This window comes from Cherax quadricarinatus, chromosome 16 (genome assembly GCF_038502225.1).
Source record: "Cherax quadricarinatus isolate ZL_2023a chromosome 16, ASM3850222v1, whole genome shotgun sequence".
In the NCBI taxonomy this organism is placed as follows: Eukaryota; Metazoa; Arthropoda; class Malacostraca; order Decapoda; family Parastacidae; genus Cherax; species Cherax quadricarinatus.
The window spans coordinates 9,899,706-9,913,699 of NC_091307.1; positions in this window are offsets into that span (position 1 = coordinate 9,899,706).

Consider the following 13,994-nt stretch of genomic DNA (forward strand, 5'->3'; position numbering starts at 1 on the left):
AGTAGTTTTGTTCACAAATTCATTTTACATACAGTGGACCCTCGGTTTTCGTGTTTAATCCATTCCAGAGAGACCAGCGAAAATGGAAATCGGTGAAAACTGAAACCATTTTCCCAATAAGAAACAACGTAAATCCAATTAATCCATTCCAAACGCCCAGAAGCATTAACAATTTTCTTTTTTTTTACTTTAAAGATAGATTTACATGCACAAAAGAATGAACATTCAACATGACACTTAACTTTATTGAAGACTGTTGTTGGTGGACGAAGACAGGGAGGAGGGGAGAGGGAAGAGAGATTATTCTTTGGAAGGGGAATCCTCCTCCAAAAGGATTCTAAGTGCCAAGTCCTTATCCACGGTCACTTCCCTTCTTTGTTTTTTAATGCCACTAGGACCAGCTTGAGAGTCTCTGGACCCCTGTCGCACTAAATATCTGTCCACATAGGTCTGTTTTTGGCGTCTTTAAAATTTCCCTAAAATGGGACATGGCATTGTCATTGTAAAAGTCGCCGGCACAGATTGCAACAGCTTTCTCAGGGTGATTTTCCTCCACAAATGAATGCACCCTACTCCACATTGCACAGATTTCCTTAATCTCTGAAGAAGGCACCTTCTTCCATCTTTCTTCCTCCTCTTTTGAAGCAATTTCCTGAGCTGTGGTCTGTTGCTGTTGCAGATGAAGGTCTTGCAGCTCATCAGTGGTTAGCTCTTGATTGTGGTCCTCCACCAACTCTTCCACATCCTGGCCACTCAAATCCAACCCCATGGAATTCCTCAATGCCACAATTGATTGGACAACAGGTGTAGGGTCGACAAGGTCAACCTCAAATCCTTCTTTTGGACACAGTCTGGCCACAGTTTTCTCCAAGCAGAGTTCATCATCCTGGAAGTCATTCCCTGCTAAGCCTTATCTATAAGGCTTATTCAGTTGAAGATATTGAAGTGATCCCTCCAGAGCTCTCTCAGGGTCAATTCAAAGTCCGATGTTATGTCAAAGCACCTATGAAACATTGCTTTGGTGTACAGTTTTTTGAAATTTGCAATGATTTGGTCCATGGACTGGATGAGAGGAGAGGTGTTAGGAGCCAAGAACTTCACTGTTACAAAACTGAATTCCTTAGACAATTGGTCTTCCAAGTCTGGAGGATGACCAGGAGCATTGTTCATTCACAGGAGGCACTAGAGTGGCAATTTATTATCCAGGAGGTATTTCTTGACACTCGGGCCAAACACTTCATTGAACCATTCCATGAAAATTTCCCTCGTGACCCATGCCCTACTGTTAGCCTTCCACATCACACGCAATTTACTTATGACGACACTGTTTTTCGTGAACACTTGGGGATTTTCAGAGTGATGCACCAGTAAAGGCTTCACTTAGAAATCCCCACTAGCATTACCACATAACAAGAGAGTTAGCCTGTCTTTCATAGGCTTGTGTCCTGGGAATGCCTTTTTCTCCTGCATGATGTAGGTCTTCTTTGGCATTTTCTTCCAAAAGAGACCTGTTTTGTCACAATTGAACACTTGTTGGGGTTGGAATTTTTCAGCCTCTACATAGTCTTTGAATTCCTGCACAAATTTTTCAGCCACATGTTTGTCTGAACTGGCACCCTCACCATGCCTTACAACACTGTGTATGCCACTTCGCTTCTTGAATTTTTTGAACCAGCCTTTGCTGGCCTTAAATTCACCAACATCAGCACTCGTTCCAGGCAGTTTCTCGATCATCATGCAACTGCCTTGCCTTTTCACAAATTATCTACTGCACAACACTATCTCCTGCTAACTGTTTCTCTTTGATCCACACCAACAACAATTTCTCCACATCTTCACTTGTTTAGGATCTCTGTTTCGTTATTGCATTCACCCTTTTCGCAACATCAGCTTCCATGATTTTTTTTCTCTTCGCCACAGTAGAACTGATGGTGCTTTTCTGTACATCCTGCCGAGTTCGGCAATACATATGCCACTGGCATTTTTTAATTTCTTTTTTCATTTCTACGGTGTTCCTCACTTTCTTTATCAGAGGACTGGCACAAGGCGCTTTCTTTGGGCCCATGGTGGCTTATTTAGCAGTCACACACAATAAACAAGTGCCAAAAACAATGGATTATTACGAAATGTTTCGTATGACCTCGCAGGATATGGTCACTCACCGAGAAACAATATGACACTGCCTGAGAATGCGTGTGGGAGGCGGCTTTGTGTGTGCGCTGGGCACTGGACAGGTTCTGTACCATTGGCGAAAACGCAGGAAATTGATAAAAATTGAACCAATATTTTGGCGAAACTCTCTGAAAACGGAAATCGGCGATAACGGAGATTGACGAAAAGGGAGGGTACATTGTATAGTAATACAGTGAACTCCCAAGTTTTGTGAGCCTCGCGCTTCATGAATTTTGACTTTCACAACTTTTTTCGTGAAAATAAAGCCTTGCAGTTTGTGATTTGCCTCGCGATTCGTCTGTTGCATGGAATGCGTCCGTGCAGCCGGGAGCAGCCAGGCCTACACAAAGGCTCCCACATAACATTCAGAGCGTCAGTGTGGCATTGTTTCTGCACAAGTGACCATCACTCCAGGCATTCATGTGATGCATTTCATAATCATTGTTTCTGGTGTTTGAAACTGCTAAATAAGCCACCATGGGCCCAAAGGTAAAGCCAGCCCTTTGGTAAAGAAGGTGAGAAGCACAATACAATTAAAGAAAGAAGCCATCGCAAAATATGAAAGTGGAGTGCGTGTGGCTGAGCTCGGCAGGACATACAGAAAACCCCATTCAGCAGTCACTTCCATTATGTCTAAGAAAAAGGAAATCAAGGAAGCCGTTGATGCGAAAGGGGTAGATATGCTCACCAAAGAGATCGCAAATACGTACTCGAAGACGTTAAGAAGTTGTTGGTAGTGTGGATCATTGAAAAACAATTAGCAGGAGGTAGTGTTATGCAACCAATAATTTGTGAAAAGGCAAGGCAGTTGCATACTGATCTCGTAAAGAAAATGCCTGCAACGAGTGCTAATGTTAGTGAATTTAACCCTTTGACTAACGCAACCCCAAATCCTGAAGTGTCTCCTGGTGTTGCAAAATATTTGAAAAAAAAAAAAATTCTTATGAAATGATAGAGAATCTTTTCCTGATGATAATGACACCAAAAGTACGAAATTTGATGGAAAACTTACAGAATTACACTCGCGAAGTTAGCGACCTCGGCGACATTTATGCATCGGTGATTTTGCCCACTTTGAGCCCTATTTTCTGCCAATTCCATTGTTCTAGTCCACCAAACTCATAGCTATTTCTTTAGAACTCCATTTGTTCTATCGATTGAGTGCTGTACAAGAAACCGCCCATTTACTGATTTCAACTACAAAATAAGGTGGTCAGAAATTGGCAAATTTGGCCAATTTCGTGCAAATTAAAAAATGTCAATTTCAAAACAGGGTCCAGAATGAACAATGCAGACATTCCTGGCACTAAAATAACATTTTCTCTGTTCATCACTCATGTTTCCAGGCCCTGTTATAATACTCTTGCTTTCTATTTTGAATTTTTTTCACACAAAAAATAGAAGATTTACTGTTATGCAGACTACTACAGTATTGTAATAATTGTATAAATAATGTCAACCCATTCATGACTGCTTATTAGAATGGCTAGTTGGACGTTTATTGGACAATGACGTCATTTGTTTACTCTTGAACATCGGCAAAAATTGAACATTTTTCAAGATCCTTTTCATAGTAAAACCAATCAAAATGACTTCTGTTTCCATAATGTCTTCCATTCTATCAAATGAGACCAAGAAAACAAGAATACAATCATAAATACTATACGAAAATACACCTCAAAGTCGGCATTTTAATCCAAAAACATGGTTGTAGTTTTTTTTCTCATTATGCACTGAGTGCTGTAGGATTTTTTTTTATACTGCACACACTGACCACACAGACCCATTCTCTCACATGTGGGCCTACCAGCTTTCTCCTGCTTGATTTGAAGCTGCTAGAATATTTGAGTAATTGTACGTCAAACACATTGGCTCGTAAGACGTATATATACGACCAAAATAGTCAAAGGCCAGCAAAAGGCTGGTTTGAGAGATTTAACCCTTTGGGGGTCGACAGGTCCCCTCAGAGACTTGTTCTCAGGGTCAGCCAAATTTAAAAAAAAAAAAAAATCTTATGGAAAGATATAGAATCTTTTCCCGATCATAATGACACCAAAAGTATGAAATTTGATGGAAAATTTACGGAATTATGCTCTCGCGAAGTTAGCGGTCTCGATGATGTTTACGCATCGGAGATTTTGCCCACTTTGAGCCCTATTTTCGGCCAATTCCAGTGTACTAGTCGACAAAAATCATAACTATTTCGCTATAACTCCATTTTTTCTATCGAATGAGTACAAGAAACCACCCATTTACCGATTTCAGCTATCCAATACAGTGGTCAGAATTTAGCAATTTTGCTGATTTCACACAAATTTCAAAAGATGCCAATTTCCAAATAGGGTCCAGAATAAACAAGAAAGACATTCATGGCACTAAAATAACAAGCTCTCTGTTCGTTAGTCACATCCCCAGGACCCTCTTATATTTCTTTGGCTTTCCACTTTGAATTTTTATTCTTACAAAAAAAATAAGATTTACTGTTATGCAGACTACTGCATTAGTGTAAAAATGGTATAAATAATATCAGCACACTTGTGAAAGAATATTAGACTCGCCAGTTGATGTGTATTGGACGCTTGGCATGATTTGTTTACTTTTGAACTTTGGTAAAAATTTAACATTTCTGCTACTTTGAGCTCAATTTCAAGGTACTTTTCATTGTAAAACCAGTCAAAATCATTTCAATTTCTGTAATATGTCTTCCATTCTATAAAATGAGACCAAGAAAACTAGAATACAACAATAAATACCATACGAAAATACAAAATAAATACCATACTAAAATACATACGAAAATACAAAAACACGGTCAAAGTTTTTTTTTCTCATTACGCACTGTGTGCTGCAGGATTTTTTTTTATACTGTGCACACTGACCACATAGACCCATTCTTTCATATGTAGGCCTACCAGCTTTCTCTCACTAGATTTGAGGGCACTAGAATTTAGGCATACTAGTACATCAAAAACCCTGGGTTGTAAGACGTACTAGTACGTCTGAAACCCCCAAAGGGTTAAGAAGCATAGTGGCATATACAGTGTGGTAAGGCATGGCGAGGCTGCGAGTGCTGACAAATGTGCAGCTGAAAAATTGGTGCAGGAATTCAAGGACTATGTACAGGCTGAAGGATTCGTCTCCCAACAAGTGTTCAGTTGTGACGAAACAGGTCTCTTTTGGAAGAAAATGCCAAAGAGGACCTACATCACGCAGGAGGAAACGGCACTTCCAGGACATAGGCCTATGAAAGACAGGCAAATTCTCATGTTCTGTGGTAATGCTAGTGGGGATTTTGAAGTGAAGTCTTTACTGGTGTATTGCTCTGAAAATCCCAGTGTGTTCAAGAAAAACAGTGTTGCCAAGAGTAAATTGTGTGTGATGTGGAAGGCTAACAGTAAGGCATGAATCACAAGGGAAAGTTGCCTTGATTGGTTCATTGAAGTGTTTGGCCCCGGTATGAAAAAAATACCTCCTGGAAAAGAAATTGCCACTCAAGTGCCTCCTGGTAATGGACAATGCTCCTGTTCATCCTCCAGACTTGGATGACCAAATGGTGGAGGAGTTAAGTTTCATCAAAGTGAAGTTCTTGCCCCCTAATACCACTCCTCTCATCCAGCCTATGGACCAGCAGATCATTTCAAACTTCAAAGAACTCTACAGCAAAGCAGTGTTTCAAAGGTGCTTTGATGTGACGTCAGACACTCGGTTGACCCTAAGAGAATTCTGGAAAGATAACTTTAATATCCTCCATTGCATAGGCCTTATAGATAGGGTTTGGCAGGGAGTGACTTCCAGGATGATGAACTCTGCTTGGAGAAAATTGTGGCCAGGTTGTGTCCTCAACAAAGATTTTGAAGGGTTTGAGGCTGACCCTGACAATCCTATACCAGTTGTGCAATCTATTGTGGTGTTGGGGAATTCCATGGGGTTAGATGTGAGTGGCCAGGATATGGAAGAGTTGGTGGAGGACCACAACCAAGAGCTAACCACTGAAGAGCTGCAAGACCTTCATCTGCAACTGTAACAGGCCACAGCTCAGGAAATTGCTTCAGAGGAGGAGGAAGAGAGATGGTAGAAGGTGCCTTCTTCAAAGGTTAGGGACATTTGTTCAAAGTGAAGTGAGGTGCAAACATTTATGGAGGAACATCACCCTGACAAAGCAGTTGCAAGCTGTGTCGGCAACATGTACAATGACAATGTCTTGTCCCACTTGAGGCAAATTTTATAGAAATCCCAGAAACAGACCTATCTGGACAGATACTTTGTGCGACAGGGGTCTAGTGACTCTCAAGCTGGTCCTAGTGGCATTAACCCTTTGAGGGTCGACAGGCCCTCTCCGAGACTTGTTCTCAGGGTTGGCCAAATTTCAAAAAAAAAAAAAAAAAATTATTTTTTCTTATGAAAAGATAGAGAATCTTTTCCCGATCATAATGACACCAAAAGTATGAAATTTGATGAAAAACTTATGGAATTATGTTCTCGCGAAGTTAGCGGTCTTGACGATGTTTACTCATCGGCTATTTTGCCCACTTTGAGCTCTATTTTTGGCCAATTCCAATGTACTAGTCGACAAAAATCATAACTATTTCGCTAGAACTTTTTTTATTTGTATCGAATGAGTACAAGAAACCACCCATTTGTCGATTTCAACTATCCAATAAAGTGGTCAGAATTTAGCAATTTTACCAATTTCACACAAATTTCAAAAGATGCCAATTTCCAAATAGGGTCCAGAATAAACAAGAAAGACATTCCTGGCGCTAAAATAACAAGTTCTCTGTTCGTTAGTCACATCCCCAGGCCCCTCTTATATTTCTTTGGCTTTTCACTTTCAATTTTTATTCTTACAAAAAATAGAAGATTTACTGTTATGCAGACTACTGCATTAGCGTAAAAGTGGTATAAATAATATCAGCACACTTGTGAAAGAATATTAGACTCATCAGTTGACGTGTATTGGATGCTTGGCATGATTTGTTTACTTTTGAACTTTGGTAAAAATCGAACATTTCTGCTACTTTGAGCTCAATTTCAAGGTACTTTTCATTGTAAAACCAGTCAAAATCATCTCAATTTCTGTAATATGTCTTCCATTCTATAAAATGAGACCAAGAAAACTAGAATACAGCAATAAATACCATACAAAAATACAGTGCAAAGTCGCTGTTTTATTCCAAAAACACGGTCAGTTTATTTTCTCATTATGCACTGTGTGCTGCAGGATTTTTTTTATACTGTGCACACTGACCACATAGACCCATTCTTTCATATGTAGGTCTACCAACTTTCTCCCACTAGATTTGAGGGCGCTAGAATTTAGGCGTACTAGTACGTCAAAAACCCTGGGTTGTAAGCCGTACTAGTACAGCCAAAACCCTCAAAGGGTTAAAAAACATAGAAGGGAAGTAACACCGGATAAGGATTTGGTACCTGAAGTTTTTATGGAAGGGGATTTCCCTTCCAAACAGTAGTGGTACTTCTCCATCCTTTTCCCTCTTCCTGTCTTCCATACACCAACAACAGTCTTCAATGACTCACGAAATCGTAATGACACGATTGCAAACAAACAATACCATGGGCGGGATTTGAACCCGCGGTCAATAAAGGTAAGTGTGATATTATTGTTAATACTTGAGTTCTCATTCTTTTCTGTGTGTAAATCTATGTTTAATCTAAAAATAATAATAATTTTTGTTAATACTTTTGGGTGTCTGGAATGGATTAATTGGATTTACATTATTTCATATGGGAAAAATGGTTTCGACATTCGTGAATTCTGATTTTTGGCAGACTCTCTGGAACAGATTAATCATGAAACTCGAGGGTCCGCTGATGAACCTTATACAGTGGACCCTCTGTTTTCGTTAGCCTCTGGTGGGAGACGGCCATTGTGTTAAAAAAAAAAATTAAAATACATATTAAATTCCAGTACTATACATACATTAAATTTCATCGTGATGTAAGAAAATTAAGCAACTTTAGGCTACCAGTGAAAGTACATTAATATTGCAATGAAAGTACATTATAATTAATGCAATGATTACAGCCACTAAAATTTTGAAATGGTCGTACATTGATCGACTTTTTTCAAGGAAAGCACTACCACGAAGAGTTTTATGGCTGAATGGTTCTATTCTTTTCACAAACTGCCCATCAAAATTTAGTCTGTTTTCGTTAATTCCCTCTGGTTTCGTCGGTCATACGGAACACGTCTGAGTGCCCAGGCCCACAAAGTCTCCCACACATTGTTCCGAGTCAGTGTCACCTTGTTTCTTGGCGAGTGAACATTACCCTGCGAGGTCATACGAAACATTTTGTAATAATCCATTGTTTTTTGTGCTTGTTTATTGTGTGTGACTGCTGAATAAGCCACCATGGGCCCAAAGAAAGCTCCTAGTGCCAGCCCTATGGTAAAGGTGAGAAACACGATAGAATTCAAGAAATAACTCATAGCAAAGTATGTACCAAAGTGGAGGAGGAAGAGAGGGAAGAATGCGCTTTCTTCAGTGTTTCTATAATAATGTACGATACTAAAACAGCAGGAGTCGATGAAGGCTATAGCGCCAGCCAGCAATAAAGTGTAGCATTAACAGTGTAGCAAGTAAGTTAAGCGATTAAGCGATAGAAAAAGGACACGAAACTAACTCCTCCAATGTTCGAGGTATATAGGGCCACTGACAAGATACACACCGCCCTGCATATCTTCCACCACCCTAAACCAATGTCAGCATCTCCTCCAAGGTAAGTGTAAATATTTCTTATTTATAAATTAGGGTAAATATTTATTTATAAATTACGTACATTGTTTCAGTGTGAATAGAGGTGGTTGCTGCTGCGCTGCCGCCACCACCACCGCCACCACCATCACCACTGTATGTACTGCTTATGCCATCAGTGGCCCTAATAAACCCAACACCACCACCACTTACGTAATGAAATACACATATTTTATTCATTCTAGAGTATATATCATGTTTCTATGTTATTAATATTGTTTATCAATATTAATAAGCTGTAGAGTTGATATTAGCATCATATTTAAGAAATTTTGTCCTTTCTCCAAACCATAAACTCGCCTCCCTCTCTGCTCCTCGCTGTTTTCCATATGCCAATGTTCATTTACTCATTTCATTAGTGCTTTATATTTATTTCTCATTGCTTTCTGTTTGTAAAACTATAGTTATTCTCTATAAAACTTATTTTTTGTTAATACTTTTGGGTGTCTGAAACGGATTAATTGAATTTACAGTGGACCCCCGCATACCGATTTTAATCCGTGCAAGAGGGCTCATTGGTATGTGAAATAATCGGTATGCGAATGAATTTTCCCCATAAGAAATAATGGAAATCAAATTAATCCGTGCAAGACACCCAAAAGTATGAAAAAAAAAATTTTACCATGTGAAATATACATTTTCCTACACACAAAGAGAAGGATACATGCACAATAGTAGAGTAGTACATGCACAGTATATATTGTGCATGTACTAGTCTACTAAATGAAGAATAAATGACACTTACCTTTATTGAAGATGCAGCAATGACTGATGAGACACTGTGTCCTGGGAGTGCCTTTTCCTCCTGAGTACTGTAGGTCCTGTTTGGTATTTTCTTCCAGAACATGCCTTATCACACTGTGTATGTCACTATGATTCTTAAATCTCTCAAACCAACCTTTGCTGGCTTTAAATTCACCAATATGAGCACTAGTTCCAGGCATTTTTCCCTGTTCACCTGGGTGTTAGTCGACTGGTGTGGGTTGCATCCTGGGAGACAAGATTAAGGACCCCAATGGAAATAAGTTAGACAGTCTTCGATGACACTGACTTTTTTGGGTTATCCTGGGTGGCAAATCCTCTGGGGTTAATTGTTTCTTGGTATATTCTCAATAAGCCACACCAACAACAGTGCTACAGCAGCAGCAGCAGCAGCAGCAGCAGACGATGCTACAGCAGCAGCAGACGATGCTACAGCAGCAGCAGACGATGCTACAGCAGCAGCAGCAGCAGCAGCAGCTGACAGTGCAGCAGCAGCAGCTGTACCACCAATAGTAGCGATGGTTGATTGGGGTTTATTATACAACCTGGCCAGCTCGGAAACACGCACTCCACTTTCATACTTATCAATGATCTTTTTCTTCATCTCTATAGTAATTCTCACCCTTATTGCTGTAGGGTTGGCACTAGAAGCTTTCTTGGGGCCCATGGTCACTTATTTTCCAGATAAAATCACCAAAAAACACTGTAATAATACGAAATGTTACGATTGTATGCTTGGATGCTACCGCGGAGGCTGGCTGGTAAACAATGCCACTGGCGGAACATGTGAGGCTGGCTAAGGCGCACATTGGACGCGTCTCGGACGAACAGAGGTGAGCGTGTTTTTTAAGCGGTATGCGAGGCAAAATTTTTGCGATTAAAGCGAGCGGTATGCGGATTAATCGTTATGTGATGCCGACGGTATGCGGGGGTCCACTGTACATTGTTTCTTATGGGGAAAATTATTTTGGTTTTCGTAATTTTTGAGTTTTGTCAGACTGGAATGGATTAATCACCAAAACCGAGGGTCCACTGTGCCTTTGATATACCTTTGATGAGTTTCGAGAGTCTTTCTACTCCCAGAGCCTGGCCATGAGCCAGGCTTCACTGGTGCTACAGGTAAAACATAAAACTTTTGTTTTTGTTTTTAGGTCACCCTGCCGTGGTGGGAGACGGCCATTGTGTTAAAAAAAAAATTTAAAATGCATATTAAATTCCAATACTATGCATACATTAAATTTCATTGTGATGTAAGAAAATTAAGCAACTTGAGGCTACCAATGGAAGTACATTAATATTGCAATAAAGGTACATTATAATTAATGCAATGAATACAGCCACTAAAATTTTGAAATGTCATACATTGATCGACTTTTTTCAAGGAAAGCACTACCCAGAAGAGTTTTATGGCCGAATGGTTCTATCCTTTTCACAAACTGCCCAGCTCATAGTACATCCTCAGATCTTCCAAATACTCTTATTTTTCCAAAAAAAGTGAGAGTATGTTATATGCAGTCTCTATGTATTACTTGTGACATTTAGTGACCTGTAGCACAAACCTATATAAGTAAAACAGAAAATTAGAAGAGGACTGTAAGGATGAAATGTTTAGGACTTTTCTTATTGTCCACTTAATTTGTGAGAGTTGCTTGTTACACGAATACTTGGATGAGATATTTGTCTGAAAGAAATATGTACTGATAAAAATTAATCGCTCTTAGGAATTGTCGGGATCTCGCAAGTCATGGGAAAGCATTAAACCAGTAGGGGTCATGTGGGACCTGGATAATCAGAGGGAATCAGATTTAATCAGAGAGGGGTTAGTAGCTAATATTCCTTGGATCAAGAGCCCCTCAGTGACATTAAGGCACCTTCCCTTTCCTTGAAAGAAACAAGTTTTCATATCAGTTTTATACAAATAATGTATATAGTAATATATACATATATTTTTCTTATTAGCTGTTTGTCATAAGAATTAAAAGGCCATTTAACCCTTTGAGGGTTTTGGTCGTACTAGTACGTCTTACGCGTAGGGGTTTTTGACGTACTAGTACTCATAAATTCTAGCGGCCTCAAATCTAGTGGGAGAAAGCTGGTAGGCCTTCATATGAAAGAATGGGTCTATGTGGTCAGTGTGCACAGTCTAAAAAAAATCCTGCAGCACACAGTGCATAATGAGAAAAAAAAAACTTTGACCATTTTTTTTTAATAAATCAGCGACTTTGCAGTGTATTTTCATATGGTATTTATTGTTGTATTCTAGTTTTCTTGGTCTCATTTTATAGAATGGAAGACATATTACAGAAATTGAGATGATTTTGACTGGTTTTACAATGAAAGGTGCCTTGAAATTGAGCTCAAAGTAGCAGAAATGTTCGATTTTTACCAAACTTCAAAAGTAAACAAATCGTGCCAAGTGTGCAATACACATCAACTGGTGAGTCTAATATTCTTTCACAAGTGCACCAATAATATTTATACCATTTTTTACACTAATGCAATAGTCTGCATAACAGTAAATCTTATATTTTTTGTGAGAATAAAAATTCAAAGTGGAAAGCCAAAGAATATAAGAGGGGCCTTGAGACGTGACTAATGGCTAGAGGAAATGTCATTTTAGTGCCAGGAATGTCTTTCTTGTTTATTCTGGACCCTATTCGGAAATTGGCATCTTTTGAAATTTGTGTGAAATTGGCAAAATTGCTAAATTCTGACCACTGTACTGGATAGTTGAATTTCATAAATGGGTGGTTTCTTGCACCCATTCGATAGACAAAATGCAGTTCTAGCGAAATATTCATGTTTTTTGTCGACTAGTACAGTGAAATTGGCCGAAAATGGGGCTCAAAGTGGGCAAAATCGCCGATACGTAAACATCGCCGAGACCGCTAACTTTGCGAGAGCATAATTCCGTAAGCTTTCTATCAAATTTCAAACTTTTGGTGTCTTTATGATCGGGAAAAGATTCTCTATCATTTCATAAGAGAAAATAATTTTTTTTTTAAATTTGGCCGACCCTGAGAACGAGTTTCGGAGAGGGCCTGTCGACCCTCAAAGGGTTAAGTCCACATATCTTAAAAAAAAAATTTTTTTTTTTTCAACAAACTGGCCATATCCCACCAAGGCAGGGTGGCCCAAAAAGAAAAACAAAAGTTTCTCTTTTTAAATTTAGTAATTTATACAGGAGAAGGGGTTACTAGCCCCTTGCTCCTGGCATTTTAGTTGCCTCTTACAACACGCATAGCTTACAGAGGAAGAATTCTGTCCCACTTCCCCATGGAGATAAGAGGAAATAAACAAGAACAAGAACTAGTAAGAAAATAGAAGAAAACCCAGAGGGGTGTGTGTGTATATATACATGCTTGTACATGTATGTGTAGTGTGACCTAAGTGTAAGTAGAAGTAGCAAGACGTACCTGAAACCTTGCATGTTTATGAGGCAAAAAATGGACACCAGCAATCCTACCATCATGTAAAACAATTACAGGCTTTCGTTTTACATTCACTTGGCAGGACAGTAGTACCTCCCTGGGCGGTTGCTGTCTACCAACCTACTACCTATCTCTTTACATCAAATTTTGCTTAATATTTTCTAAAACTTTGGAGATAAGTCGGATATCCAAGAGACAGCATATATTTTTAAAGGACTGTGAATTAAAGTTGAATTACTCCTTCTCAAAGACAAAAAAAAAATTAGACCATTTGAATACAGTAATACCTTGCATAGTACAGGTCCTCCATCACAAATCCGGCATCATTGGGACCTGTAGTGTGCCGGATTACTGAGTTTGCCGGATTAGAGTGGTTAGGTTAGAATACACTTAATAAAATTAACCAACTTGACTTAAAGTTCATTGAACATCGGCAAAAGTCGAACATTTCCGCTACTTTGAGCTCAATTTCAAGGTACTTTTCTTCATGAAAGCAATCAAAACCATGTCTATTTCTGTAATATATCTTCCATTCTATCAAATGAGACCAAAAAAACGAGAATACAACCATAAAAACCATGCGAAAATATACCGCAGAGGTGGCTAATGGCTGAGAAGTGAATTCCCTTATTTGTCATCCGTCTTTTTTATTTTTGTTGTACGTTAAGAAGCATCTTTCCATCATACATTGCCCAAGTTTCAATAAGACAGCCCAACAAACAACTGAGAGAAAAAAATATTTACCAAAAAGCTTATATGGCAAGCCCAAGCCAGGTACTGGAAATAAGTCACTTTGTCTGACTTTTTTGGGTTATCCTAGGTTCTCTATACATACACTATGTATGATAATCTG